Source organism: Schistocerca gregaria, chromosome 2, assembly GCF_023897955.1.
Source record: "Schistocerca gregaria isolate iqSchGreg1 chromosome 2, iqSchGreg1.2, whole genome shotgun sequence".
NCBI lineage: Eukaryota > Metazoa > Arthropoda > Insecta > Orthoptera > Acrididae > Schistocerca > Schistocerca gregaria.
The window spans coordinates 132,087,799-132,109,552 of record NC_064921.1 but is presented as its reverse complement, the minus strand read 5'-3'; the positions used below and the strand labels follow the sequence as shown (position 1 = coordinate 132,109,552).

Below are 21,754 nucleotides of genomic sequence, written 5' to 3'. Positions count from 1 at the left end.
CAAGCGTACTTTTCGTATCAGGCGTGTAAAGGAGTTGGAGAGGACGATGAGTTGGGAGGGGGGCAGTCTTACCTCCCGTACACCAAAGTGATTGAAGCAGGAAGGAGGGAGAAAAACAGTTATATTTAGAGACTAGAAACAACACAGAGTCGATTGTGGATGAAAACCACTCCATATAGACGTTCAAGGCGAACAAACGTAACATGATACTTCAGGCGCAGCAAACAACATCTGACAGCCTTAGCGAAATGAAGACTATTTAATTAAATTTATTTTTTTCTGTATTTGATGTATCTATAATTACGACTATTTTTCCGATTTCTTGGATGGGAGTGAAGAGCAATGTAGTTTCTCTACGTATCATCACTAGCCATACATGATTCTATCAATTTGTCGTGTAATTGTGAGCTAGCTTCGAGTTAAACAGCTGAGAGAGGCTAAATTATTATCATACACATATTAAGTCACCGTACTGTATCGCAGGCCCACTGGGATCATAAAATGTCTCTCAAATACGGTTATTGCTGTAGTCTATAATATGAAAACTGTTTTGAATCAGTTATCCACTTTAGTCTATCCAGCGCAAGCTTCTTCATCTCTGCAACGTATTTATATATGAACCTGCTTAGCAGAGACAAACCATGTCTCCTTCCTGAGTTTTTACCTCTCACTCTTACTCCAATGGAGGAACGCTTCGTCACGTAAAGCGTGCCCTATCAAATTATCAATTTGTTTTTGTCGTGCCCGTCAGTTCGATTCAATACCTCCTCATTAGTTACGTGATCTACCCACACTATTTTCAGAATTATTATATAACAGCACATTTCGAAAGCCTCTATTCTAGTCTAATCTGAACCGTTTATCGTTCATGTTTGACTTTCGCACAAATCTATACTCCAGACAAATACCTTCAAGAAATACGCGATTTTTAAATTTATTAGAGAATATGGGTTCCGACTTTTTGCAAACACACTGATTTTATTTTTACCAATACATGTTTCAGCACTTCTGTGCCACTGTCAGTGGGTTTTTGTTTACTGGAAACTGTGAAAAGTGAAAATATTTTAGGTTATAATTTATTTAGGAAAGTGAGGCCTAAAAATTTTTGTTCGTTTCGCTTCTTACCGTGATTTTACATTATATGATTTTGCAGGACCAACTGTATGGTGTCCAGCACTGATAGCTTGTCATCTGAAAACCATACGATGTAAACGTAAATTTCATCACCGAGTTACCACCTCCCTTGAATTATAGACAGCGTGATTATGACGTGTCAAAATATTTCGTGTATACAGCTGTTATTACTCTTCTTTTGTTGTGACCGATACTTCTTTTAAGTTCCAAGGACACTGCAAGCACATATTAACGTACTTTGTGTAGTTTCTTTCTTTATGAACCTCTTTCTACTTCGTATAACGCGCTGAGTACTATGATGTTTTGTTTCCAAACCCCGTCGGCGTTCATTTGTTCCTGAGAGCGTTTGGCGCCGAATTTGAATTTTGCTTACTTTCTCTCTCTCTCTCTCTGTCTCTCTCTGTTTGTTATTTGTTTGTTTGTTTATGTGAGTGTGTGTGTGTGTGTGAGAGAGAGAGAGAGAGAGAGAGAGAGAGATAGAGAGAGAGAGCTCCTTTTGCTTTTTGTGTTGCCTTTTCTGTAAAGTTCTTTTAGACTGTGCAGGTGTAGTGTTTTTATTTAAAACTTGTTTGCCTTCTGGTATTGCCTCCTGTATGTGGAAGTTCGCTTGTATTGTCAGTTTGTGGTAGAGAATGTGGCTCGATTTCAGTATTTGTAAATATGTAGCTATATTGGTTGGGTGGTAATTATGGGCTCTATGGTGGTCAACAAATATGCTATGAGTGCTGTTACTTTTCAGTGCTCTGAGATGTTCCCTTATGTTTGTCACATGTATGTTACTGAAAAGTGTTGCACGTGATTTTATATATTCCTGATCTGTTCAATTTTTCTGTGGGTGTCTGCTGTGTTCTGAGATTTTTCTGTGTTTCATTGTCAGTCGTATATCCTGTTTGCAGTCCCTGTTTCATCAATATGATCCCTATTCTGTGCACAACTTTGTTAGTTTAGGTGAGTAATTGCCGTTTTGTTGTGTGTGTGTGTGTGTGTGTGTGTGTGTGTGTGTGTGTGTGTGTGTTATTGTACTGTTGTATCTTGCATGTGGTCATTGTATGTTGTGTTGATATGTATTGTGTAAAGTTTCGTGTGTGTCTTGCCCTTTCGTTCCTTTTCTGTTTACAGTTTCGTTGTTTAACTTCTCTATCACGTGGGGCTTGTAACTATTTGTATCTGCTATCTGTTTCATTGTGTTTAGCTCCTGTGTGTATTTCTGTTTGTTTACAAGTGTTCTGTTCAATCCGTGGAGCACGAATCTGAAGCTTGTGTGCCGCCGGGTGGTTCGACAGATTGTGAATGGTCGTACTCGTGGTTGTCGGTTTCCTGCATATTGTGAAATCATTGGTGTGGTTCGTTTTTCGTATGGTGAGGTCCAGCAAATTTAGTGTGTTTTTATTCAGTTTCAAGCGTGACGTGAATTTTTGGATGAAAGTTGTTTATTTCCTTGTTTAGCTGTTCTCTGTGTGTGTGTGTGTGTGTGTGTGTGTGTGTGTGTGTGTGTGTGTGTGTATGTGTAGTTCGTCAATCAGGCATATTATTTCATCGACGTATATATGTGTTTTTTTTGGGGTGATTATATGTGTGATGTTCCTGTTCTCTAGATTGTTCATGACTTTGTTGCCTAGATGGACACTAACATGTGATGCCATTGGCAGACTTTCATGGAGGGAATAAAATTCTTTGTTGAATGTAAAGTAATTTTGTGTTGTAGTCATGAGTGTGGTTGCTGTTTCATTAATGTGTGAGACTGGTGTGGTTCCTTGTTGTTTTAGTTTTTGGGTATGGTGGGTGCTATTTGCTTCATTTATTGGAATACAAGTGTGCGTTGATGTGACATCAAACGATATGAGGCTTGCTGTATCTGGTATGTCTATGTACTTTTTGAATCTATCTACTAGCTGCACTGAGTTTCTGTTGCTTTCAAAAGTGTGTATGTTCTATAGTTATGTGTGTGTGTGTATGTGTATTTTTGGGATAGGTGATATGATGGAGCATTTCTGAAGTCGATGTCTGACCTGAAGGGATTTTACAGTGGGTGCCTTCAGATGTTTTTGTGTCATTCGTTTTATCTGGCTTCTTGAGAATGTATTTTAGATATTTTTTTAGTTTTTGTTGGATGTCTCCCTAATATCTTACTGTAGGGTCACTGGTCAGATTGGTGATACTGTAGGCCTTCAGAAGCACAAATGTTTTATTGCAGATTGTTGGCTGTGGTTTGCTCTGGTGTTTACATTTATATTCGATATTTATCTATTTCAAAAATGATTTTCTTGGCATTGCACTGTTTGTTACGTGTAACGAGCGCTGCACCAACCGCTGCCTACTTCCCCTAACATAAAAGACGCATTCCTTGCCCGACTCACGTGGAAATTGTTACTTATTTTGAAACGCTTGATCATCTGTTTCTCTCACTTTTGTCACTTTGATATTTGGCAAACCCTGCGAGTACTACAAATATGGACGGAACCGGTGATCACGAGTGGTTGTGGTATCTTTTTAAGTATATAAGAACATTACAAATCACGTTGGATAGTACCAGATTATCTGTCAACTGATAAATCGAATTGAGAGCATGTTGATAACATAGAGAATATTATATTAGAAATGAACATCTGGAACATGACTCATCATATGAAATTGTAGAGGTAAAGCTAAGATCCATCAAACTTAAATTCAGTAGTAGGTAATTCGAAAGAGAGACTTATCTGATAGAAGTGTTCTGGGAAAGTGAGGTGCGTCACGCGATAGAAGTGTCACAGGTCTACCGTTTTCCCGTTATTGATCCGTGAAGGTTTTGACGCAAGTGATGTTTAGGTATGGCGTTCAAACTGCTGCGTGCTGAATACTGCTTTAGAGATATTTTTTGCTTCCTATGGGTCTCCTTATGTGAGGTGGCGTAAGAGGGCAGGCGGGCGGGGGGGGGGGGGGGGGGAGATGAAACTTTTGATGTACGAGCTTCCGATTTACCGATAGACATTCCCGAAGAGCTCATTGCTCATTGCTAGTTTGGCTGAAGATGCAGCGATCATTCGTTGTGTACCTTGTTGCACACTGCTAAACTGACGTCAGTTGTACATTAATGCAGAAAGACGATATTTTCCGCAACATCTCTAAACCTATTTTCATCACACGGTTTTTCCAACACTGTCTCTGAACATCACTTCCGTCAAAACTTTCGTGAACACGAGAGCGCAAATGGTGCGCCGGCGCATTTTTGTGACATAAAAAAGGGTTTCTTTTTATATCATCTAAACATTCTAAAATTTTATATATACATTTTTTACCGTCGGTACAAGCAGTCTTCAGACAAGCCATTTCGACATAGTTCGATGTACAGTGTAGAAAGGCGGATATGGTGTTCAAGCTACGTACACGACACGTTGCTGGAACGGAAATAATGGTCTTCGAGCAACACACCTGACACGTCCTGGAACGGAAACCATGCGAGAATTCGTTCTTGAACTTTTATAATGATAGCTGCTGTTGTGCGAGGGTCGTAAGGTTCTCCCATCTTCCTTATTTCTTTGGTAGCGAACCCGTTGACCGGGCACCTTCTGCTTGTCGGTCGCTAAGCACCAAGCGATCGTAAATCTCCTGTGGACCACAGTTCAGCGCTCTGAGCAATGTAGCAAGGACCGACTGAACTCGGCCGCCCGCTACACCGAGAAAGGTGAATACACGGCCATTTCACAGTACTTGTATACTGAAGAGGCCATGGATCATTTCTTCATATTAGGCAACTAGAAAAAGATCAACACAAGTGGTCAGAGGAGGAAGTACGCCCAAAGCTATCGCACTCCACAAAGCTGTTAAGTGTCTTTACTAAAACTGATAGAGTTGTGGCACTCGCTTCTAGATCGCAGGTCTTCGTAAAGGGAAACAAGCAAGAGAAACAAGCCTCCCCCAGGGAACAGCATCACATGGAAGAGACCAAGAGCATCACCACGCACTCTACTGCTGATGGTATTTATTACGTGTTTGAAGATTTCTCGCTTATATAGGATATTTCTCGCTTAGATAGGGTACTGGATGTTTGGATTCAGCGGAAGGCACGAGGCCAGCCTGGTCATTCAGTGTACCGGAACACACTAGTCGGTACCTGAACGCCAATAGATTCCACCACCTTGTACACAAAAAAGCGGTTCTGAACACGCTGGTTCATAGAGCCAAGATTATCTCTAACGATGACCACCTACAGTCTGAATTGCAGAACTTAAAACGTGTTTTCGGGGAAAGTAGATGCAGCAAAAAAGACATCGCAAGCGCTTTCAAGGGCCGCCGACGAAAGGCACCTGGTGAATCAGTAGAAGAGGTCCTACGGACTGCGTTCCTGCCACACTGTGGAGCAACTAGCAGCAAGTTAAGACGTCTGCTGCAGAAACATGGGCTAAGACTGGTGTTCCGGCCAGCCCCCAAGATACTATATATGTTGCGCCCTGTTGAAGACGACATTGCTCTTCGAGTGTCCGGTGTGTATGGTGTACCCTGTGAATGTGGCAGCATGTATATCGGACAAACAATTCGCACGGTTGCGGAGCTTTGTTCTGAGCACAAGTGCCATATAAAACAAAGGGAGCTTGACAAGTCGGCCATAGGGGAGCATTGCCTACAAAACGGAAATAAAATAAGTTCGGAAGTACAAAACTGTGAGCTCATGCTTCTACATATTGGGACTCCGTTCTAAAGGGAGCGTCCGAGATTCGTTTAAATAACAACAATTTGAAGAGAGACCAAGGGTACACAGTCAGCAGGGCATGAGGGCGGGCGTTGAACATCGAAAGAAAGCAAAGACAGATGCGCGACGCGGGAGAGGTAGTTTCAGACGTGGCGCCTGCCCTGGCGCCTCCTGACGTTACACGTGCTGCCACGGGCAATAGCTCCGCTAGCTGCCGGGGTCGACTTACGCGCGAGCGCCAGATTGGATCTATCTGATTGGCTGCTGATGGTGTCTTGATGCCTATATAAGCGAGAGACCGTAGCATTCCCCGCGTCCCTCCAAAACTCAGGCGATCATTGTAGGCAAAACCACCCCTTCCTTCCGCCTCCTTGATTTCTATCTCACCGTCTATGGCGGTCCTATCACCCTCACCCCCGCCCTCAGGTACCTTTGCGTCACCCTCGACCGTCGCCTCTCCTGGACCCCCCCCCCCCCCTCTTCGGATAACCCAAGACAAGGCACGCTTCCGGCTCTGTCTCCTCAAGCTCCTTTCCGGCCGTACGTGGGGTCTGGACCCCTCCACCATCCTCCACACCTATAAATCCCTCATCCGCTCTGTCCATTGTTACGCCCACCTGGCCTGGATCTACGGCCCCCCACTACCTTTTATAAATCCCTTCAAACACTTGAACGCCATGCTCTCAGCCTCACCTATCGCATCTGTCTCCCCTCCCCCACGTGGATCCTGTACGATCTCATTCCGTTTCCCCACCTACTCCTTTTCCTTGAAAGGATACGGATCCTGTACATCTCCTGCAAACCCGATCCTCCTCACCCGCCCTCTCCCACCCCCGCCCACTGCCACACCTGTATTCCCACATCCCACCTGGTCTCCATCTCTCCACCCTCCTTACCCTCTCCGAGGATGACTTTTGCCAGCTCCCCCTCCCTGATGATGTCCTCCTCCTTTCCATCTACCACTCCTACCAACTTTGATCCTTCGAACCCAAATTTCCTGTGTCCTTTCCTTTAGGCACCCTCCCTCCCTTCTCTTTCCTTTTCCCCCGTCCCGTTCCTCCACCCCTTTCCCCCCAGCGCTTCCCCGCCCCCTTCCTCCCCTCCCCTATCTCCCCTGCCCATGGCATCTGCTCTCCCCTCTCCCTCTCCCAGCCCCCTCCTCCTATCTTGGCAGGTCCACGGACTCGTACATGGTTAGTGAACATTCGCGCGCCAGAGATCAACGAATCGTGTTTCTCTGTGTGCTGTCGTTTTGTGCTTAAGTGGTTCAGTGTTATTCGTTTTGTGCGCCTACGTTCACGTGTGACAAATTTCGTCTATGTATGTGTCCAAGTGTCTGAACAAATTTTATCTTGGACTCTACGCCCGTGAACGGCTCCATGTATTTTAAAAAGTGTTTGTCTCCGTTTATATGTCCACCGTATTTTTTTGTCTAATTGTCTCCATTTGTATCTTTGGTGTTTCTCTGCAGCCAATGAGCGGAATAACATGATGCTGAAGGCCTGCCTGTAAACACGTTTTAAAATAACAATAAAGAAAAAAAAGCATTCCCCGCAGTCAGTGAACTCCTGACGACGATGGTGGAGATGGTTATTGAAAGCTCGAGGCTTGAAGACCGAGAACGTTTTATTCACTTACGGACTTCTTCACGCAGCAGGACGACGTTTTGTACCAGGCGGACAACTTCAACGTGGCGCGATGGAGGGATGACTACCTCAACGATCATGGCGATCTTGTAGGATATATGAACGAAAACTTTTTGATGGCCCCTTGTAAAATCAAGCATTTCTTTCGAAATTTAAAGCTTCATTACCCTATTCGTAAGCCGAATTTAATACCAAGTTTCTGTCGTCATTTATGAAGAAGATATAGCCTTATGAAATTGGGTGAATAATTTTGAAACATCCTCTGCATCGGAGGGGGACAGAGGGAGATACAGCGGGGATCATGACGCAGGGAGAGTCAGGAGGAAAGAGACATGCTCTGAAGAGTGATAGTATTAGTGATTCTGGCAGAAAAAAGTCATGTGAACGTATGTCCTGTTATTAACAGTTCCCAGGTAAACTAATAAAAACACTAGGGAACAGCTCAAGTGCAGATGATAGTAATTGAATCTTTGTGTTCTAATGTTTTGTTTAACTAAAATTAACCAAAAACTCCACCGTCAACAGCAATGCTTTTTGAAGCTATGTACAACAATTGCAACGTGCATTGCCATTTATTTGAGCACACTGATATAAAATACGATTGAGAAGTTCCTTCTTTGCGTCCACTCTGCTCTTGTAAACTTTGCTCTTAAGCCAACCTCACAAACTGTAATGTAATAGAGTAAGAACGGGTGACACCGGTGGCCTAGATGTTACCCCTCGGCGGCCATTTCAACGCGCGCGATTCGTTTCAGTGAGGTAATGTGTCACTAGCCGTACGCAATGTGCAGGAGCTCCGTCGTGCTGAAAGTAAATATTACCATGTGTTCCCAAAGGATTATCCTCGAAGTATTCTCGTAACACATTTTGAAGGAAATCATGAAACCGAACTCCATTAACACTGTTATCTACAACAACTGGACCGATGAGTTGGTCATCAATATTACCGCACCACAGATTCACTGAGAAACATGCGTAAAAATTGTTTCCCAGGTAGAGGGTACATTTTCATCTGCCCAGTCTAAAACGTTGACTCATCAGTGAATAAAATGCGTGGAATTTAACGCTCACTGGCAATGATCTATTGACAGAATGGCTTTTATTTGGTATCATCTCTTACGTGCAGATGTTGCGCTCTCTGTTGGAGATATGGATGCAGACTTGTTCGCGTACTGCACACATCACTCGTGTTTGTGCAATCTCGAGTTGTGCGGCAGTTCTTCTAGAGTTGGAAGGTGGGCTTCGTTCTACCACAATACTACCACCAATGCTACCACCAATGCTACCACCTGTCAAAGCGGGTACCTATCCTGACTCATCCTGTATGTCGGAGGAACGTACTGGCAATCATCATAACTGAGACGAGCTCAGCCTACAGCTTACGGTACGAAGACCTTCATTCTCTTGAACGGTCATTAAAGCAGCATGTTGCAACATAATTCCTGTTTTAGCCACACTTGCTGCTACTTAGGATACAAAGAAAGGCTGTTTCTCATATAGGACACATTTATAGGCGTTTCGTAGTTTAAGGATGACTTACAAAAAAATATAATTACAGTTTGCCAAAAACTCATATTCCTTCTCAACTTTGTAGAACCAAAGCAATAACGTCAACGGAGGTACTGAACAATAATAGATCTGTACCCAATGAACATGTATTATAGCTGTTGTAAAAGTTAAGATATTTTAGTGCTCTCTAAGCTCTACGTCCTCATTCTTCTACAAAATTAAAATTACGAACAAAATATGAATCGTACCAAAGAGACTACCTTGTATAAACTTTCCGAGATTTTAGCATTTTTCATCGAAAATATAAGTTCTTCAGTTCCCTAAACATACACTCTAAAGACAAAAAAGCAACGCACCACGAAGTAATTACCCGAAAAGGGCAGAAATCGGTAGAAGTGAAGTACACGTAAAGAAAAACTGATGATAACCATTTCAGAAAAGATGTATGATTTATACAGTAGAAAGAGCTTCATAAATTGAGCAAATTAGTAACACGTTGATCTACCTCTGTCCCTTATGCAAGCAGTTATTCGGCTTGACACTGATTAACTGAGATGCTGGATGTCCTCCTGAGAGACATCGTGCCAGACTCTGTCCAATGGCGCATTGGATCGTCAAAATTCCAATGTGGCTGGAAGGCACTGCTCATAATGGTCCGGTTATCCTCATTTAGGTTTCCCGTGATTTCCATAAATCACTCCAGGCAAATGCCAGGATGCTTCCCTTGAAAGGGCACGGCCGACTTCCTTCCCCATCCTTCCCTAATCCGATGAGACCCATGACCTCGCTGTCTGGTCTTCTTCCCCAAACAACCCAAGCTAGCCCATAGTAGTCCATATATTCTCAACTTGGGAGAGATCTGACGACTTTGCTGGCCAAGTTAGGGTTTGACAATTACAAAGACATGCAGCAGAAACTCTTACCGTGTGCTGCGGGCATTATCTTGTTGAAATGTAAGTCCAGGGTGGTTTGCCATGAATAGAAACAAAATGCGGCGAAATATCTTCAACGTATAACAAATGAATCCTAACATATGAAAAATGGCGTCACTTGCAGTACCATGACCCCATACATTTCACACGGTCGATAGCGAATTTTCAGCAGCATTACGTCCTCTGGCAGCTTTAAATCAAATTCTGATCAAATCTTAATTTGTTATTACCACACTCATTCTAATGGAACAGTTGACGCTACTATGCATCCGAGAATTAAATAGTACCGTTATTCGCCTTTCGCATGCCATCTTCCTCTAATTTTGAACTGTAACACATAATTGTGCAAAACGTGCTATGTAATTAAGCAATTAATCGAAAGGAAAAATGGTTCCCTCACCTGTTTCAATTAGATTCATTTCCTGAACGAGTCATTTCAGAAATGAACAACAACAGTATACTACCTATCATGCTGACCTCACGTGGAGATAATGTAGAAAAGGAAGTAAACACAAAACGAAATGAAAGAATCAAAAGACACTCTTACTGTCAGAAATGTTTTATTGTCTTTTCTTTCATAAATTTTGCGTGGAGAGATGATGTATCTGAAGAAAAACCACTCAGTTTTCCATCAAAGTGTAAGTCTTATTGTCACGTGCTTCCCGATAGGACTGGTGTTCTAATACACAACGCGTATCAGATTCAAGGCAGGTGTAAAAGCAACTTGTGACGTGCATCTGAACAAGCCTTTGAATAGCTCTCCATATATGCCAGACGTGAGCTAAAATGAAGCCAGAGACTCCCGTGCACCCTGTGGAATAGCAATAGAGGGAGGACAAAGGCTGGATCATAAAACGTATCCTAGAGGGAGAAAGGCTGATTTGCATTTACACACGTGGTTCGCCCTTTGCTACCGGGCAACGTCAGTGATTGACTTACAGCTTCATTAACGCACTGTATTTAGGACAACAGTCACGGGCAAGGCTCCCGAACATAGCGATCCCTTTCCCTGCTCTTCCTGCGGCATTATTCGATTCATAAACGGGTCAGGTTTATAGCTCCATTCCTACGTTATATTTTATACTTCACACGTAGCAGAGGTTGACGAACTGGATTTTTGGAGGATTATTTAAAGAGTTTATGGCATGAGATGCGGTGTTTTGCAATGTGGCAAAAGACGGCCTTAAAGTCTACGATTACGTCAGCATAAATACAGCGAAACGGTGATATATGGAAATCAGCATTTGTAGAATATGAAGTGAACAAGAGCGATACTAAATGGATAAGATGGAATGAACTGCGCAGATTACTCTTCTCAGGAAATCACCGCACTTCGTAAGCTATCCCATTGCTCAATAATAACTTCTCTCAAACAATCTACGTTGGTTTACGGAAATAACTTCGTGATGAGAATGTGAAAGATAGCTGTTCTATTTGATACGATAATTCATGCCATGGGCCACAAATATGAGTTAATTTGTAAATTTAATATATGTTCTTAGGTCTTGTAATATTGCTTTAACAATATCTTTATAGCTATACTCGTTGGAACTACGTTCGAGACCAGAAATGTTGGTCAGAGGTTTGCTTTACTTCGTCAGAGTGAAGACATAGTGTGCTTATAGAAGCAACTGTTTGGTAATGTACTTGATTTTAAATGGAAGCTGGCCTGCCCTTGAATGAAGGCAGCATTATTTGGAGTATTTTTTTGTAATATCATGTTTAAAGAGAGACATTAAGCAGAAGGATTGTAATGCTCTATCAATGAGAAAAGTTAACATTGAAAGGTGAAGTGATTTGTTATATTCGTAACAATTTTGTATGGTAATTGTCATGACAGTGTTTATGGTTTAGATTTTCTGTGAATTTTTTGTAACGAAGTTATATGGTTCTGTCTTTCCCTGCAGTGATAAATGCTAACGAGACACTCGGCATTTTGCGAATTAGTTCATGCGTGAGAAGTGTGAAAAGTTGTATTGTTCCTATGACAATGAGCCTCAATTAAAACTAAAAGTGTCGACTCAGCTGTTTCTTTGTCGATGGCATTAGTACCCCATTTCTCATCTGAATTCATGTTTTATTTGACTGTTCATTCGCACTGTACATCGCGAGTGAGGTGAATGAAATATAATTTTGATACTCAGAAAATTTAGTATCATATAAAAAAATAGAGTTGCAGAGTAGTTGAGCTATCCACTGTGCACATGTAAGCCATAAATTTCATTATCATTGTAGTTCACGTTCAGAGTCAGGCAGAGTGATTGTTATAGTTGTTTACAAGAATAACGTCATTATAAGTTCAGAGGTTTCATGGGAGCGTAATATTTTGTGAAAATGCTATATTGAGATTTAAACAATATTTAACAGATAAACTCAGATGCGATTGATGCAGTGATCATTTGTTGTGTGAATAAGATAATGGCTCTGGCACAACAATGCTTTCAGTCACAACATTCAGGCTAACATTTAACATAGAGTCATTTTGTCACAGAGTCAGATAATGTACACATATATTATTGAGAACAGATTTCTTTGTTACAGTTGTATGCTTGGTCAACCGGTTACTCTGGATTTCATATAATCTCTGTAATCAAAAGTATCCGGACACCTATCTGAAAATGATACACAAGTTCGTGGCGCCGTCCATCGGGGATGCTGGAATTCAGTATGGTGTTGGCCCACCCTTAGCCTTGATGACAGATTATGCTCTCGCAGACATACATTCATTCAAGTGCTGGAATGTTTCTCGGGGAACGGCAGCCTATTCTTCACGGAGTGCTGCACTGAGGAGAGATATCGATGTTGGTCGGTGAGGCCTGGCACGAAGACGGCGTTCCAAAACCTCCCAAAACACCAAAAACCATACCATAACACAACCGCCTCTGAATTTTACTGTTGGCTCTATATACGCTGGCAAATGACGTTCACCGGGCATTCGCCATACCCACACCCTGCCATCGGACCGCTACATTGTGTACCGTTATTCTTCACTCCACAAAACGTTTTATGACTGTTCAATCGTCCAATGTTTACGCTCCTTACACCAAGCGAGGTGTCGCTTGGCATTTACCGGCGTGATGTGTGGTTTATGAGGTACCATGAAATCTAAGTTTTCTCACCTCCAGCATAACTTTCATAGCACTTGCAGCGGATACTGACGCAGTTTGGAATTCCTGTGTGATGGTCTGGATCGATGTCTACCTATTAAACGTCACGACCTTTAACTGTTGGTGGTCTCTGTCAGTCAACAGACGAGGTATGCTTTTGTGCTGTACGTGTCCCTTGACGATTCCGCTTCACTATCACATCGGAAACTGTGGACCTAGGGATGTTTAGAAGTGCGGAAATCTCACGTACAGACGTATAACAAGTGGACACTAATTACCTGATCACGTTCGATGTCCGTGAGTTCTACGGAGCACCCCATTCTTCTCTCTCACGATATCTAATGACTACTGAGGTTGCTGATACGAAGTATCTGGCAGTGGGTGGCAGTGCAAAGCACCTAGTACGAAAAGCGAATTTTTTTGTTTGGTGTCCGGATACTTTCGATCACATAATATAGTGTAGCGTTGAGGTTCACGTGTTTTCATCCCAAATAAGCTTCAGAATTTTCAGTCAACATTTCTGAATTACTTACTTTTGCATATTTTACTATCTGATTTTGCATTTATATGGGTATAAAATCATTTTAGAGTTCGTCTGATTTCACAAGTATACGATTACAAAAACATTTAAGAAGATATCTTTTATGTAACATCTGATGGTGAACATGTTAATTCCTTCTTCCTAGATTTCCGAAAGACATTCGACGTTGTCGCTTAATAACTAACGAGATCATTGTATTCCTGGTCCGGGAAGTTCAGAACTCAGATCTCAATCTTCCGAGGCCGGTCGATGGAAATTCGAAATCTTCTCCAGAACGTTGACTTTGAAGTTTTCATAGCGTCTGTAATACCACAAAACCAAAGCGACTCTTCATAAGAGGCTTGTTGACTCTGTGATACAGAGTTCGTTTTGCTACGTATGAAACTACGTTTCATTTCCCAGTGATGGTAAACGTTGATCGTAAACATTTAAACAAAAATACGTGTTCTAGACGCATTTCTGTGAACTGCTCTTTATTAAAGATTAATAATTAAGACTTTATACTTGCGTTCACAACTGGATTTTAGTATCTGACGTTGTAATTGTAAAAAAGAAAACGTCCATATTTCACAAAACTGGCAAATAGATATGTGTTAATTAGCATACATTTGTAGAATTTTATACTTAAATAAGCGAAATGAGGTACGATCGAGCGCTCCCTAGATTACAAAGTTTTTCTCATCTGTATGTGTGTTACATCCACCTATGTTTAAAAAATTGCATCGTATGGAAATGAAGCCGCGACCACTGGCGAAGCAGCTGAACATTCCAACAAAGGACGACCGTGACTGTCGAAAAATCTACCATATTTTAGGGTATTAAAAAGTCAAAGCCGATTTTCTCGAGACTTTGTGAGAGTTCACTCGAATTACTTTCGGGGGCTAATTTTTGAGTTCTGAACATCACATACGATAAATATAACAAGTTACAAAAATGCGATTGTTGTCTCCTCGTAACATACACTCCTGGAAATGGAAAAAAGAACACATTGACACCGGTGTGTCAGACCCACCATACTTGCTCCGGACACTGCGAGAGGGCTGTACAAGCAATGATCACACGCACGGCACAGCGGACACACCAGGAACCGCGGTGTTGGCCGTCGAATGGCGCTAGCTGCGCAGCATTTGTGCACCGCCGCCGTCAGTGTCAGCCAGTTTGCCGTGGCATACGGAGCTCCATCGCAGTCTTTAACACTGGTAGCATGCTGCGACAGCGTGGACGTGAACCGTTTGTGCAGTTGACGGACTTTGAGCGAGGGCGTATAGTGGGCATGCGGGAGGCCGGGTGGACGTACCGCCGAATTGCTCAACACGTAGGGCGTGAGGTCTCCACAGTACATCGATGTTGTCGCCAGTGGTCGGCGGAAGGTGCACGTGCCCGTCGACCTGGGACCGGACCGCAGCGACGCACGGATGCACGCCAAGACCGTAGGATCCTACGCAGTGCCGTAGGGGACCGCACCGCCACTTCCCAGCAAATTAGGGACACTGTTGCTCCTGGGGTAACGGCGAGCACCATTTGCAACCGTCTCCATGAAGCTGGGCTACGGTCCCGCACACCATTAGGCCGTCTTCCGCTCACGCCCCAACATCGTGCAGCCCGCCTCCAGTGGTGTCGCGACAGGCATGAATGGAGGGACGAATGGAGACGTGTCGTCTTCAGCGATGAGAGTCGCTTCTGCCTTCGTGCCAATGATGGTCGTATGCGTGTTTGGCGCCGTGCAGGTGAGCGCCACAATCAGGACTGCATACGACCGAGGCACACAGGGCCAACACCCGGCATCATGGTGTTTGGAGCGATCTCCTACACTGGCCGTACACCTCTGGTGATCGTCGAGGGGACACTGAATAGTGCACGGACATCCAAACCGTCAACGAACCCATCGTTCTACCATTCCTAGACCGGCAAGGGAACTTGCTGTTCCAACAGGACAATGCACGTCCGCACGTATTCCGTGTCACCCAACGTGCTGTAGAAGGTGTAAGTCAACTACCCTGGCCAGCAAGATCTCCGGATCTGTCCCCCATTGAGCATGTTTGGGACTGGATGAAGCGTCGTCTCACGCGGTCTGCACGTCCAGCACGAACGCTGGTCCAACTGAGGCGCCAGGTGGAAATGGCATGGCAAGCCGTTCCACAGGACTACATCCAGCATCTCTACGATCGTCTCCATGGGAGAATAGCAGCCTGCATTGCTGCGAAAGGTGGATATACACTGTACTAGTGCCGACATTGTGCATGCTCTGTTGCCTGTGTCTATGTGCCTGTGGTTCTGTCAGTGTGATCATGTGATCTATCTGACCCCAGGAATGTGTCAATAAAGTTTCCCCTTCCTGGGACAATGTATTCACGGTGTTCTTATTTCAATTTCCAGGAGTGTATGATGATAAGGAGTGACATCAGAAGTAAAGGGTGTTTCAAAAAGGACTATCCAACTTTAAAAATTCATACAAATTTATTGAAAGAAGATATACAGCTGCGTTTAGTGATATTTTGTAAGGGAACACATCAATTTTTTTTACGTTAAGCTAAAGGTGTTTATTGCGACTTTGATTGATTATCCTGCACACATCCCATCGGAAGTCAATTTCTTCCCAAACTCGCCGTGGCACTGCAGGTGTTTGCCCTGTGGGGGCATACATTCTTGCTCTAAGTTCAGTTAGAGAAGCCGGCACAGGAGGTACAAACACGATATCCTTGATGAATCCCCATAAAGAAATTGGGTAATGTCAAGTCTGAGGAACATGGGGCCCATGCAATTGACGCATCAGGGCCAGTCCATTGACCTACAAATCGGTCACTGATAAAATCTCGGACGTCAGCTAGGTAGTGGGGTGGTGCACCATCTTGCACGAAGTAAATATTTCGTTCTTGGTTATCCTCATCGACTGTGGTATCGAAAATTGTTGTAACATATCCAGATACACTATCCCGTTGATGGTTATCCCACAGAAAAAGGGGCCGTACACTTTGTTCCTGCTCAATGTAGAAAAAACGTTCAGTTTAGAGATATCACGAATGTGTTACAATGTTGTGTGCCTCAAGTCCTACAGTTACGTGTATTAATCTTGTCACTTAAGTGAAAAGTCAACTAGTCAGACAAGATGATTTTCTCCAACAAATATTCATCGATTTAACATATCCGCACAGAAATTCTTGCCAGCAATTTTATAAGTGTCTTCTAATACTTGTACGATCGTCTGTCTGTATTGTTTCAAATGCAAACAATTTTTCAACACTCGCCAAACGGTCCTGTGTGAGATTTGAAGTTCGCGAGTTACACGCAGGGTTGATTTCTTAGGGATGTTGACAAAATGTTGTCTCACTCGCTCAGTGACGTCATCGGATGTGCTTGGATGACTTTATGATTTCCCATGTCTTACTGTGCATCCTGTTTTTACAAAACATCTATGCCACTCATAAATTGCAGGCCTACTAAGAGGTTCTTTCGCGTACTTGGTACGGAAACTACGCTGAACTCTTGTCGCCAACTTCGATTTTTCAAACCAAAACATAGCTAGCACACTCGGATCAAGTGAAGGCAACCGTCATTAACGCAACTGCCACTGTACTAATTGCGTGGCGATTCGGAACTATCTAGCTAAGTGAGACAAATCTTGATCTATTTCCCTACAGATGGTACTAAGAATTAATTAATATGAATTTTCAAAGTTGAAGAGTTCTTTCTGAAACATCATGTGTATGACTCGAAAAATGTGTGGCAGATTTAACTCATTTCGTTACTGTGTACAACGAATCATATTTGTATTTGTTGTGGTATCATAATCTCGTAGGATTGGTAGATCACATCATATTCGCCATCGTCTGTCCTGTTTATTACATTTTTCCAAATAATTTTACGAGAATATGATCCCACAGCAAATGCAGTTGTGAAAAGCAGCACCCAACCCGGTGTGGGATACATGCTACAATAGCACAAGAAGAAGATTTAACTGCTTAAGGCTTCACCGCTTGAAAATGTCTTAAGGTTGGAAACTGTAATAGTGGAAATTGTTATACAGTCGTTGGCGAATATTAACCAATTTAAAAAAACTAACAACGACTGCCCAACAGAAACGATAAACATACACCCCTGTGATCTCGGTGGCTCAGATGGATAGAGCGTCTGCCATGTAAGCAGGAGATCCCGGGTTCGAGTCCCGGTCGGGGCACAACTTTTCATCTGTTCATCTGTCCCCGTTGACGTATGTCAACGCCTGTAAGCAGCTAAGGGGGTTACATTTCATTGTAATGCCATCTTAGTATATATATACAGGCAAACAAACCATAAAAATGAAATCAATAAGATGCAAAGAAAGCTTAAAAGTCTAAGGGTAGAAACGCATATTGAATTAACTGTGTTGTTCTAATGGTAACAGTCTGTCATTCTGACTGGCATTGAAATGTTAATATATAAGACCAGGGGAAGTGTTTGATTGTATCATGCGTTTATTGTATGTCAAACCTTTGTGTTTCATTTAACAGGTCAACTGACAACGATAATATCAATTACAATTTATTTGTTGCATAGATATTCACCGATAAGAATTACACAGAAACCCAAAATTTCGATCGTTACGCAAGTGCAGTTAATCAGAAGCCCGTTTATCTTTTTTAAATCAACATCTTCCATAACACTGGGCCTGTAGTACTAGATATGGCGACTCTGTGTTCTGCTTTTGGAAATCTTGATCTCCAGACCTGTGAAAAACTGTGTGTAAGTGCCTCCTTTCCCGAGAACATTTCAAGACGAATGTGACCAATACGATCGCAATGGTGACCCCACAAGTGGGGCGGGAATGGGCTATCGCTTAAATGTTGAACTTCTGACCAAGGGGAGTAAAATAGAGAAAAAGAAAGGTCGAACGTTCTTTAACATCCTATTTATTTCTTAGCGTTGTAGTGCTGTCCATTAAATAGTCATAGCCGTATGTAGTCGTTAAATTCCATTTAAAATGTCCTGTATTTCAACAAGATCAACTACATTGGAATGTACCCCTATGTAATTCGATAAATCCTTTGTATGTTCACTTTGATGTTTTGTAATTTGTACTCCTATTTGTATGAATTACACGAACAATAAATTTCTTGTTAGTAATTTTTATTTTAGCTTTATTACAAATGATATTGTTCAGTAGTGAGTGCAATATAAATGGACACCCAGCGCAAGAGGATGTAACAATTCAAAGAATTTACAGTGGGTGTGGACCTCATGAAAACTAAAACACTGCAGACAGCATGACTGTTCTGGGAACTGCAACTGCACGCAGAAGATCTAGAAGTATTTTCGGGCAGGCGTTCTCGACGTCAGTCAATATCAGTCAGGAGGGCAGATACGACGTGGCTAACGAGCACAGATCAAAGGGCACACGCAAAAGGAGAGCTTATATCGGACAGCTGTATGTGAGAAGGATATTACCTAGCAACGTGACGGAAATTGGTAAAAGTGAGGAGCGGAAACTGCTATACCGCGAGACTGTACGGCGAATGAAAGGAGAGAACTGTGGATTAAAATTACCGTTGTGAGATGTAATCTGCTTAGAAGACACTGTCGTTCTGAGTGAAATTACACTTGAAGAACTACAGTAATGGTTACGGAGAGCGATTGTTCTTTCCTACCCTGTGTGATAATATTTTCAGCCCTGCATAAATATTACATCCAACATCCTCTACAGTCTGTTTTCCATATTCTTATATTGGCAGTCTCAGTTACGCTATTTAGCAGTCTTTCATTTACTTTTTAATATTCTTCGATGTTTCCAAACGCCAAATGTCCCTGATTCGGTAACTTCTTCTGTAACTTTCCGACGTCCCTCTCTTCACGCCCACACAGTGCTGTGCTCCACATATACACTTTCAGGAATCCGTTCCTCAGTTGATACCTCGTTCCGATATATATCCATTTCAACATTCAACTTCAGTCTGTAGACGCAGCACATTACTCGTCTGCCACTGCACAACAGAATCTCAGTTCTAAGGATTGTTAACACTGCATTCAAAACGTTAAGTAAAATTCCATTTTCCACCGTCTGTCATAGAATCACTGTTATTTACACTGCAATCAGCTGAATCCGGTCGTCAGCCAATATCAGATGCATTCTCCAATACAAGTATGAGCGCGATCAACGTATTATATGCTCGTGAACGCTTTAAGGGGGTCTCAAAACAAATTTCTTCTTTTCTACTCCTTATAGTCTTAAGAATGTGCGATAAAAAGTATTCAATCGGGACATTTCTTTATACCTGACAATCACGTTTCATCAGAAGCGCCCACTCTTGCCGCTATCGGAGGCTGGGCCTGTAGAGACAAATTTCACTTCCCTTCAGTGCAGTGAAGTGCCGCGTGTCTTGTGCACAAGCGTGATTTTGCTTACGTCAAGCCTGTCAGTTGGCTTTGCGTGCCAGCCGTCAGGGGCGCTGCAATCGCCACTGAATATTTCACAGCCGCCACGGAGCGTCCATGTTGTTTTGAGATATAATTGTTCTGTTGTTATTTCTAGTCAATTATTATTGTCTTGTACTTACGCCTAGTAAAAGTAACGTTCTTCTCTGAGATACATTTATCTATGTATGATTGTGTATTTATCCGATCTGTATTCCCTAATTCTTGTGCGCCGCCTGATTCCTTCGGCGGACGCAAATGAAGTGCTGTTCTGCAAGTCCACAGTGATAATTTCTTGCGCTCTCAGACCACTAACAAACCGACTGTCTCTTACACGTCAGTAACGGCCAGAGGCCGTTCGTGACTCCGATCGATATATCTTTCTCTGTAAAGTTATTGTAACAGGCTAGGTCGAAGAAAATATCGATGAAATTGAAGTACTTTCCTTCCAGACGTCCCAAGTATGTACTTCCGACGACAGTGAGATGAGAAGTCGGTATGGCGTCACTTTATCCCAGGAGTTCAAAGAATGACAACCCGCAGTACAATTACTGTTCTGAAAGTTGATGTGAACGGGAGCAAGCTGATATGGACGGGACACTGGATGATTTTGATCATGAGCCATCACTGAGGAGTGAAGTGAGTGAACCTGTGCGAACATCTGACCGACGAAAGTATGCTCGAGAGAGCCTCGAAGTCTACACGCAGAACAACAATGAAGCAAGGATTTCATAAATTTGGATCCCTACTCCAAACCACGTGTTTACAAGTGTAAAAGTTGTCCAGACTGCTAACATCTGGGCGTGTGCCACTTTTAATTACAGCTCTGAGGGTGTGTTGCATAACATTAAAGGCATGAGTATCGTTATCGGCACCACAGCCTTTCTCATTCGCCACGACAAGAGACAAAAACGCCTCCGACCCGGCGCTCGCTCCAGAGTAGTGTCGAAGCTGGAATTGCGTCTGGAGAGATTCGCGCTTCACGAAATGAGACCTCTCAAGAGGAGGAAGATAATGTATGGCCCAGGACTATCAGATTAATGGTAAGCTGAAAAGTTTTAAAGCTATGTACAAGAAAATCGAATGCAGAACTTTAAATGTGTATTTCCCGAGACAACGTTTTGTAAACTGGTTCGTAAGATTACGAAATCTGCTCTATACAGCTGGATGCCTTTCAGGATGTTATAAAACAGACATTTGTAAGTTTGATATAAACTTAAAAAAACAGATACTTGGTAATGTTTATTATTTATTTTCATTTAAAGGCAAAAAAGGCCGGTCGATTTTCATTACCTACGTTTTCAAGTGGCCGCAATTTGAAATGCACTCCACAAAATTTGATTTTTGAGTTTCACGCAATTGGAAATTTAATTCTGATGATGTACATCTAATTTTAATAGCAGACTGCACTTCTTCAATCGTGCAAAACGTTTAGTTGAGCTATCAGAGCAGAGGTATAAGGTCACCATTTTGTGCTGCATAGGCTGATCAGTTTACCGGCTGAAAATTATTTACGTAGTATTTAAGATATGCGCTACTGATTCTTAATAAAGATTTGGAAGAAGGAATAATTTTTGCAAAAAAAGTTGCATATGAGTTTAAAACGCTCAGGGACTGGAAGACACGATTAAAATTACTGCTACCGTAGAGGCATACGGACATGAACATGATACTCATCCCACTCCTCCGACCAAGTATTATCCTACATGGTTTGATTCGATACTGTTCAGTTTATGTTAAACAATGGTTCAAACATGTAACGTTAAATAGCCACAATCGGTTTGCAAATTTGTCCCGTCGATATGTGCCGAGAAAATGATGCCTCATTATCC

General features: G+C 42.5%; 1 protein-coding gene and 1 non-coding gene across 2 annotated transcripts in view; one reads left to right on the top strand and one right to left on the bottom strand.

The window, feature by feature from the left end:
• Positions 1 to 21,754, bottom strand: part of LOC126335674 (gastrin/cholecystokinin type B receptor-like) — a 595,933-nt gene that overhangs the window by 327,006 nt on the left and 247,173 nt on the right. The window lies entirely within an intron of this gene.
• On the top strand, positions 17,639 to 17,712 carry Trnat-ugu (transfer RNA threonine (anticodon UGU)). Its single transcript has one exon. It is a non-coding gene; the product is annotated as a tRNA-Thr (tRNA).